The sequence below is a fragment of the Gadus macrocephalus genome, chromosome 17 (genome assembly GCF_031168955.1).
Source record: "Gadus macrocephalus chromosome 17, ASM3116895v1".
Taxonomy (NCBI): domain Eukaryota; kingdom Metazoa; phylum Chordata; class Actinopteri; order Gadiformes; family Gadidae; genus Gadus; species Gadus macrocephalus.
In genome coordinates, this window is record NC_082398.1 from 6,984,154 (window position 1) to 6,993,931 (window position 9,778).

At 42.6% G+C, this 9,778-nt stretch overlaps 1 protein-coding gene and 1 long non-coding RNA gene across 3 annotated transcripts in view; one reads left to right on the top strand and one right to left on the bottom strand.

The window, feature by feature from the left end:
* LOC132475485 (uncharacterized) overlaps positions 1 to 9,778 on the bottom strand; it is a 207,291-nt gene that overhangs the window by 7,341 nt on the left and 190,172 nt on the right. The window lies entirely within an intron of this gene.
* Positions 3,957 to 5,448, top strand: LOC132445651 (uncharacterized). The gene is made up of 2 exons (XR_009522678.1): positions 3,957 to 4,452; positions 4,987 to 5,448. It is a non-coding gene; the product is annotated as an uncharacterized LOC132445651 (long non-coding RNA).

Consider the following 9,778-nt stretch of genomic DNA (forward strand, 5'->3'; position numbering starts at 1 on the left):
AAGCCTTTTACCAAAATGGAAATGTGTCCAGTCAATGTTAGGGCAAAATAGTTTCATTTCATGACGAGGAATGAGCACTGCAGTCTGCTGAATTAAAGAGAACTCCATCCAAGTAAAGTGGAGCAATCTGAGGAGCAATCAAAGCGGTTTTATAATAAGCAGGTTAAAAGTTCAGAAATCTGCACAAAAAGCTTTCTCAGTGGAGATAGATTTTTTATTTTTTTGTTTCTGTGTGTGGTAAGGGATTAAAACCCTACGCATGCATATATCGGGGGTGGAGTGCATCATTGAAAGAGGAAGTGAAACAAGGTCAGTGAGAATGAATCCCACTGGGCATTATTAGGAAACTCTGCAGACACCATGGAGTGCACAATGAGCGAATGCATATCTCGATGTTGACGTTGCGTGGTATTTGTCGATGTTACGTGGTATAAAAGTATTATAAAAAAGTTGATATATTGGCATACAGTTACAGAATCAGGGACATGAGTATATGTAAAACTGTTTGTAGCCACCTTCTTAAAATGCACCCTTTTTGCCTATCAGTTATGTGTTTAGAGCTCCTCAGGACATACACACACAGACTTCCAGACAGACACACTTCCAGACACTCAACCCCCCCCACCCCCACCCCCACGACCTTCTTACACACTAATTATAAGTAATATTTCCTTAATGTATGCAGTTATTTTATGTTGTACGTCCTTGCCCTTAAAAATAGTACTTAGCATTGTGTAGCGTCTTATCCAAGCTATCTTTGTTGTATACGGGGAACGGGCTAACCTAGCCATTGTTAGTGCTTGGCACATGGTCCATATATTGTTGCTCTTCTTCTGACAATTGTACTTATTGTAAGTCGCTTGGATAAAAGTGTCTACTTATTGCACTAAATTTAAATGTAATTGGAATGGGGTCTGTCAAATCTACTCCCACTTCATTTGACCTTTGTGTGAAACGTGGTAGTTTTTCTCCTCACCTCTTCTCAACTCGTGGGTGATTCTTCTGAATCTGTAACCCTGCAGCTAGCCCTGTTGTTCATCATGTACACAAAGTGACCTTTTTAATAAAAACAATGCCAAAAGGTGCTTATACTGGGCTCTGACTGGCAGTACAGTCTGATGTTTGAACCCGTTATAGCGCTAAGTTGGTCTAGGCCCTCTGTAAAACTGACTGACATGTTCATCGTTCAAATTTTCAATGGTGACGCCCTATTCCCCCTCCCTTTAATACTTTTGGATCGCTTGGCAGCCAGGGACAAACCGGTTCAAAGCAAAGGCGGCAGCTTAAACAGCTTTTGATTCAACTTATTTCGTATTTTTTGCATGGTGGCTGATTAGCAAGGACAAGGGAAAACTAACAAATAATGACTCATATTTCCGGTGAGATGTGCTAGAAATTCACTGGTCGGCTGAGGTTGGTAAGCCCACATCCCTATTGTCCCTACTAAAAACTACGCCCCTTGCCTGTCAGTCAAGCTTCTCGAAATGCTACCTGACCAGATCACCAATATCTTTGCTGATAATAATTTTACTGTCGACAAACCCTTCCACTCAAGCCGCCCGGCCAGCCGAGCTAGGCTAGTTTGCGTCACACTGTTGCACAGCCAAGCAGAGTAGACAGACAGCTGTTAGTGAGATTTTTGAATGCTGAAAGTCTCCCACCTAGGAACTGAGAGGGGCTCAATCTTCACATCGCACAGATTTACCAGTGTTCCCAGTCAAGTTCTAGATGTAAGTCTTTCCAAACATGTGTAGTTCATTTCACAAAGTCAGGTCAATGTTATTTGCTAAACTGTCAACTATGCCTGTGTGCATAGGTGGTACGGTGGTGCACTATACTTTATTCTAACCTGTAAAAACAGATAAACATTGCCATTCACTTTGTCTATGACCCCAATTCTAGAAAGCACCGGCCAAAGCACATGATGTTGAATGGTACTCAACTCGACCCCTTTAATAGAACTGACCCCAGCCTGCCCGCCTAGATTAACGGCTCCACAACTGCCAACGCTTGGGAATCGCTTGAGTCTTGTAATAAAAATGACTTGAGTCACAAGTCTGTCAGGCCGTCAGGTCAACGTTTGAGCGGAAGAAAAGCGTTGCAAAAGAAATTAAAGCTAGTGCAAAAAATATGCTGGTTGTGGGTTTACTTTAACTTAACTTTTTTGTAAGACCAGGAACAGAAAAGAATCCTTGTTGCTTTTGAAAATGTCAATGTTTCGTCATGCAGTTCTTTGAACACTGAGGAGTGGTTTTGTGACCTTTCGATATACAATCAAAATAAGGGCATTTAGCAGACGCTTTTATGCAAAGCGATTTACATCGATTTGATATGATGCAGTTTAATCTTCATTACTGGTGAATATGTTCCCTATAGTGGCTCTATGGCTCTATTCCAATACAAAACCCTACTCCTCACCTACAAAGCTCTCCACAACCTAGCCCCCAGTTACCTCTGCGACCTCCTCCAAGAATACACTCCCTCCGCTCAACCTCTGCTGGACTACTATGTATCCCCACAATGGGTCATTCAGCTGTTCAGCACCCAGGCTCTGGAACTCCCTCCCCCCACACATAAAACAGTCAGACACCATTACAACCTTCAAGTCACAACTCAAAACTCACCTGTTCAAACTCGCACACAACGTCTAACTGATCACCGTTTTGATTGTTTGTTTGTTTGTTTTGTTTTGTCTTGTTTTTGTTTTATTTATTTTTTATTTTTTATGTTTATTTATTTATTTATTTTTTTCCACAATGTCTTGTTTTTTTAAACGATTTATGATGACTATATGCTCTGTAATGTGACCTTGGGTGTCTTGAAAGGCGCCTCTAAATTAAATGTATTATTATTATGGTGGTTGCTAATGAGTTCCCAAGTCCCCAAAAATATGTGTGCATGGCTGAATTTCTGTCTTGTAACGGAGGTGTGTTTAATTGTGATTAGTAGGCATGTTATAATTGTATTCATAATACATTATGCTTATAATAATTTCCACAATGTTAGCTTCTTGACACAAGATAATATTCCTATCAGTTTTATTAAAGGTCTGGGAAATATTGTAAGGGACTAGCCTGGCTATTCTCAGACCAAGCTCAATCGTAGATTGCACGTTATTCTGGGGAGGCTGCTGTAATTTTCTTCAGCACAAGAGGAGTGATCAACAGGCCTAGTTCAACTGACTCTGTACGCAATTGGCTGCTTGTCGTCACTTCCCTGTTGTCATTCCGTTAAACAAGCCAATAGCGCGCCAGGGGAAGAAGCCAGCTTGGTGATTGGCTCCCGCAAAAACATATTGGAAGCACAAAGAAATGTATTGCTCTTCTGGCAAATCAAATCGCCGGCAGAACAGCCTGGGGGTAACCAGTCTAGTAAGGGACAGGATGCTCAATGGAAGAAGGGGTATCAAGGTATTATATTCTATGTAGTTTATTTATAGAATTAGTTTGTAATTTATGTATTTGTATTTATCTGTCGAAGTATCGGTCTAATTATGTGAAATTAGTGAGTTTGTTTAGTTGATTGAGGCGCACTCACACTAGGCCATCTGTACCGTACTCAGTTACATTTGCCCCCTAAAGCCTAGGTCATTTGGCTAGTGGGAGCACACCATCCGTTCTCAAGTACAGTTCAATTCCATGGCCTGAGTTCATATCGGAGAGGTGTGCTCCGGCTGCTAATTATGATGCTTAATGAGCCGATACGCGCACAACCACGGATGCACAACCTGAGCTGGATGCAACCCTATATCATCAAAATTACGTTCCCAGAGAACTATTGTGCATTCTCAATTACGTTTGTCTGAAAAACGTATTTTGTCTGTGATTACGTTTTATTGAACATATCGCAAATACGAATTTGTTCTCAGCCTATTTTTTGCCATTTATTTACCGTGTTACTATGGCAGAATAAAGAATAAATTCATGCATTCAACTTGAACATGTGTTTTTACAGTACAGAGTGGCGGAGGGATGACGTATGTTGGCCAACCCGGAAGTGAGCGTCACCCTGGGTTCCCTTGACAACAAGCCAACGGCTTTTTCCATTGGATTTTGGATGATTGCATTTTGCATTTTTGAAGCACCTCCTCAAAAACTGACAATAAATAAAAAGAACAGTGCTCCAAATATCGAAATGTAAACCAATGCATTCTGAATGGGAGTTTTTCTCAGATTTTTCCATGCTACACAGACCGAAATGTAAACCCATGCAAATGAAGGCTCCATGGTCATAATAATTTAAATATAATTAATCTCCAGAGTGTGTAGGGTATGAATGTATGTATATATTATTATATATATTATTTGTATTCTGTCACTGGAAACGTCATTCACTTCTCTTTTTCGCTTCAGTCTGAAGACTAGTGGAAGTAGTCCAGCCGCCATTTGTTTGGCCTCCTCCATGTAGTGTGGGAACCTTCTGCCGTGCCTGTATAAATAAAGAGAAATGATTGTAGGAATTATACATATTTTGCTAATATTGGGGTTGAGGTATATATTCATATTTGAAATAAACAAAAACATACCATCCAGGTGGAAGTTCTCAAGCAGTACTGTGCACCACCATTTTCTGAGGACAGGCATGTCTTTCTAAAGTAAGGGGATATTCCAAGAATTGACAATGATAAAATATGTATACAAGTATGAATTTTTCGATGTTGTAACCTTACATATGTCAAAAATCCAATTATTTTTTTAAACGTATCTTTTCAATCGTCAGCTCTTTTTTCATTTAATGTAATGCCTACTTACAACAGTGAAGTCAAACGGTGCCTCCATGGCAAGGTGCAAAGCATACTGTGATGGAAAAATGTAATTGGTGACAACATTCACACGCGTTGTTATAGTGCTGAGAGGGTGTGTTTTTGAGTCAGTTGTGATCGCCGATGTCTTGCTTTCTTGTACTTTTGCCTCTGTAGTCTGTTATGATGCTCGTCATTGTAGTCCTTTGCATAACCTGACCTTCTTTTCTCATATTACTATTCAGATGTAAAGCCGTTCCGCCGAATTCAACAACCGTAGAAACAGAGGAAAGGACACAACATTATCGAGACCAATCTCATGGGCCCTGACGAACCGGTGAAACGGATAAGTCTGATGAATTTAACCACGGGTCGAACCAATGATGAAAGTCTTCAACAGCGGATGAAACAGGACATGAAACAGTACATTTGTTACGAATGAGATCAATCTTATTTTAGATTTCTGTTGCCTACTGTAAAACAGAAGAGATCAGTCGGAGTCAATTGCGAATCCGATAAAGTTGGATGGAAGCCAATGAGTTGGATGACACCTAGGATAATCCCTCAAACCACAAATCTATGAACAAGATATGCATTGAAGTAGAAACATCTATTTCCCTGTGATATCAAAGATGTTTTTCCACTTTGATTTTGCTACAGTTTCTGGGCGATGTGATGTTTATAATGAAAGACCAGTTCAAATAGGATTTCTGTCATTGTTTTATATATATGATCTAGATTGTCTGCGGTATTTCATTCACAGCGCTACACATGTGACACTTGATATGAAATGGCTGGAGATACAATATAGGCCTTCCTAGACCTTCAAAGGAATTTAAAGGGATACGCAGAGGTATATGAAAATGTGCCTGTTTTACCCAGATTGAGACGATTTGTTTAATCCCAAATTCATCATTGTGCGTCAAGAAGGGGAATTCCCCGGGTTAGCATTTGCTTTTGACAGCCGCATCTATCGATTTGCAGAGTTATAGTATCCTTGCTCTATCTTACTTGAAACAAACATCAGCAGGATTTGAACAGTGGTGCAGTGGAGAGCACTGTTGGATAGCACTCTGGAGACCAGGGTTCAATTCTGTTTAATGTATGTTAATTAACTAAAGGGTAAGTCTAGTAAGTCTAATAAGTCTGTAAAGATATTTCAATGTAACTGATTGATATAGCCTTCGACCACAATATGTTCATAACCTCCATGGGGAAGAGGAGAGTGCAGTTGGCTGACACTTCTGAGACCGGAGTTCAAGTCCAACTAATGTTCTCTAGATTCTGTTCACCGCTTAGACCCAGGGTTTAACCTGACGGAATAAGTACCTTAATGGTCACCTCTTATTTTTAGACTGTGTGAATTGTAAAGTCAAGTATAACCTCCAAGCATGTTCTGGTAAGCGTCTTGGTGGTGAAGCGGTCAGGGCAGTCGGTTAACGCTCTGTGGACTCTGGTTCGAGTCCCCGCACGCACGGCTAATAAGAATGACGTGCTTTCAGACACTATGTAGGTTCAGGCGCCCTGCTCAGAATCAGGTTTCAAGAGGTACAGTATTGGATGGATACCTCTTATTTCTCTATCATGTGAATGGTAAAGTCAAGTATAACCTCCAAGCATGATCTGAAAGCGTCTTGGTGGTGCAGCGGTCAGGGCTGTTGGTTAACGCTCTGTAGACTCAGGTTTGAGTCAACCATGAAGGGAGTACCCCCAAACGTAATGGATACATCTTATTTCTCTATCATGTGAATGGTAAAGTCAAGTATAATCTCCAAGCATGTTCTGAATAGAGTCTTGGTGGTGCAGCGGTCAGGGCTGTCGGTTAATACTCTGTAGACTAAGGTTCGAGTCCCCGCTCACACGGCCACCAAGAAGGGAGTACCCCCAAATGTAATGGAAGTGGGAATTTTTGGGGAAGTGGAGAGAGCAGTTGGCTGATACTTCTGAGACCGGGGTTCAAGTCCAACTAATGTTCTCTAGATTCTGTTCACCGCTTAGACCCAGGGTTTAACCTGACGGAATAAGTACCTTAATGGACACCTCTTATTTCTAGACTGTGTGAATTGTAAAGTCAAGTATAACCTCCAAAACATCCAGATCTGTGTGGCGGTAAGCGCTGTCGGTTAACGCTCTGTAGACTCTGGTTCGAGTCCCCGCGCGCACGGCTAATAAGAATGACGAGCTTTCAGACACTACGTAGGTTCAGGTGCCCTGCTCAGAACCAGGGTTCAAGAGGTACGGTATTGTATACCTCGTATTTTTCTATCAGGTGAATGGTAAAGTCAAGTATAACCTCCAAGCACGCTCTGGTTAGCATCTTGGTGGTGAAGCGGTCAGGGCTGTCGGTTAACGCTCTGTAGACTCTGGTTCGAGTCCTCGCACGCACGGCTAATAAGAATGATGAGCATTCAGACACTATGGTTCAGGTTCCCTGCTCTGAACCAAGGTTCAAGAGGTACCGTAATGGATACATCTTATTTCTCTATCATGTGAATGGTAAAGTCAAGTATAACCTCCAAACATAATCTAGAGGCGTCTTGGTGGTGAAGCGGTCAGGGCTGTTGGTTAACGCTCTGTAGACTCAGGTTCGAGTCCCCGCACGCACAGCTATTAAGAATGACGAGCTTTCAGACACTATGCAGGTTCAGGCGCCCTGCTCAGAACCAGGGTTCATGAGGTACCGTATTGGATACCTTGTATTTCTCTATCATGTGAATGGTAAAGTCAAATATAACCTCCAAGCACGCTCTGGTTAGCGTCTTGGTGGTGAAGCGGTCAGGGCTGTCGGTTAATGCTCTGTAGACTCGGGTTCGAGTCCTCGCCCGCACGGCTATTAAGATTGACCATCATTCAGACACTATGTAGGTTCAGGTGCCCTGCTCAGAACCAGGGTTCAAGAGGTACCGTAATGGCTATATCTTATTTCTCAATCATGTGAATGGTAAAGTCAAGTATAACCTCCAAACACGTTCTGGTAAGCGTCTGGGTGGTGAAGCGGTCAGGGCTGGTGGTTAACGGTTAGTTAACGCTCTGTCGACTAAGGTTCAAGTCCCCGCTCACACAGCCACCAGAGGTACCTTAATGGATACATCTTATTTCTCTATCATGTGAATGGTAAAGTCAAGTATAACCTCCAAACACTTTCTGGTAAGCGTCTTGGTGGTGCAGCGGTCAGGGCTGGTGGGCTGATGGTTTGCGGTAAGTTAACGCTCCGTAGACTAAGGTTCGAGTCCCCGCTCACATGGCCATCAAGAACGGGGGGTCTCGCCATTGTGGCAGAACTCCCCACCCCCCCCTTCCGAGGGGGTGGGGGGGGGGGGAGTAAGGTCTGAAGGGGTCTTGCTACTTTTTTGTAGGAAACTTTTTTGAATATTGTAGCAATATTAATATTATTATTTTTTTTATATATATATATATAAATTACATCTTATAATAATATAATTATAATTATATATATTTTAATAGCCCCCCCCCCCCCCCCCCCCCCCCCCCCCCCCCCCCCCCCCCTTTACTTATTGGGCCCCCCCCCCCCGCTTTAGAATAATTTAATCAAAGGGAAAATTTTTGAAAAACACTTTGATGAAACTTTTCTAAAGTTTCCCCCCCCTAGAAAAATATATTATTTACTAGCCCCCGATAAAAGCCCCCCCCAAGGGGGGGGGCTTTTATCGGGGGCTAGTAAATAATATATTAATAAAATAAACTATAAATTAAAAAATATAAATATAATTAAATAAAAATAAATAAAAAAATAAATAAAATATTATAAAAAAAATTGCTACTTTATTCAAAAAAGTAGCAAGACCCCTGCAGATCTTACTCCCCCCCCCCACCCCCTCGGAACGGGGGGGGGGGGGAGTTCTGCCACAATGGCGAGACCCCCCGTTCTTGATGGCCATGTGAGCGGGGACTCGAACCTTAGTCTACGGAGCGTTAACTTACCGCAAACCATCAGCCCACCAGCCCTGACCGCTGCACCACCAAGACGCTTACCAGAAAGTGTTTGGAGGTTATACTTGACTTTACCATTCACATGATAGAGAAATAAGATGTATCCATTAAGGTACCTCTGGTGGCTGTGTGAGCGGGGACTTGAACCTTAGTCGTCAGAGCGTTAACTAACCGTTAACCACCAGCCCTGACCGCTTCACCACCCAGACGCTTACCAGAACGTGTTTGGAGGTTATACTTGACTTTACCATTCACATGATTGAGAAATAAGATGTATCCATTAAGGTACCTCTGGTGGCTGTGTGAGCGGGGACTCGAACCTTAGCCTACAGAGCGTTAACTAACCGTTAACCACCAGCCCTGACCGCTGCACCACCAAGACGCTTACCAGAAAGTGTTTGGAGGTTATACTTGACTTTACCATTCACATGATTGAGAAATAAGATGTATCCATTAAGGTACCTCTGGTGGCTGTGTGAGCGGGGACTCGAACCTTAGCCTACAGAGCGTTAACTAACCGTTAACCACCAGCCCTGACCGCTGCACCACCAAGACGCTTTCAAGTTCATGTTTGGAGGTTATACTTGACTTTACCATTCACATGATTGAGAAATAAGATGTATCCATTAAGGTACCTCTGGTGGCCCTGTGAGCGGGGACTTGAACCTTAGTCTACAGAGCGTTAACCGACAGCCCTGACCGCTGCACCACCAAGACACTTTAAAGAAACATGCTTGGAGGTTATACTTGACTTTACCATTCACATGATAGAGAAATACGATGCATCCATTAACGTTTGGGGGTACTCCCTTCATGGTTGCCCTCGAACCTGAGTCTACAGAGCTTTAACCAACAGCCCTGACCGCTGCACCACCAAGACGCTTTTAGATCTTGTTTGGAGGTTATACTTGACTTTACCATTCACATGATAGAGAAATAAGATGTATCCATTACGGTACCTGTTGAACCCTGGTTCAGAGCTGGGAACCTGAACCATAGTGTCTGAATGCTCATCAATCTTATTAGCCGTGCTTGCGAGGACTCGAACCAGAGTCAACAGAGCTTTAACCGACAGCCCTGACCGCT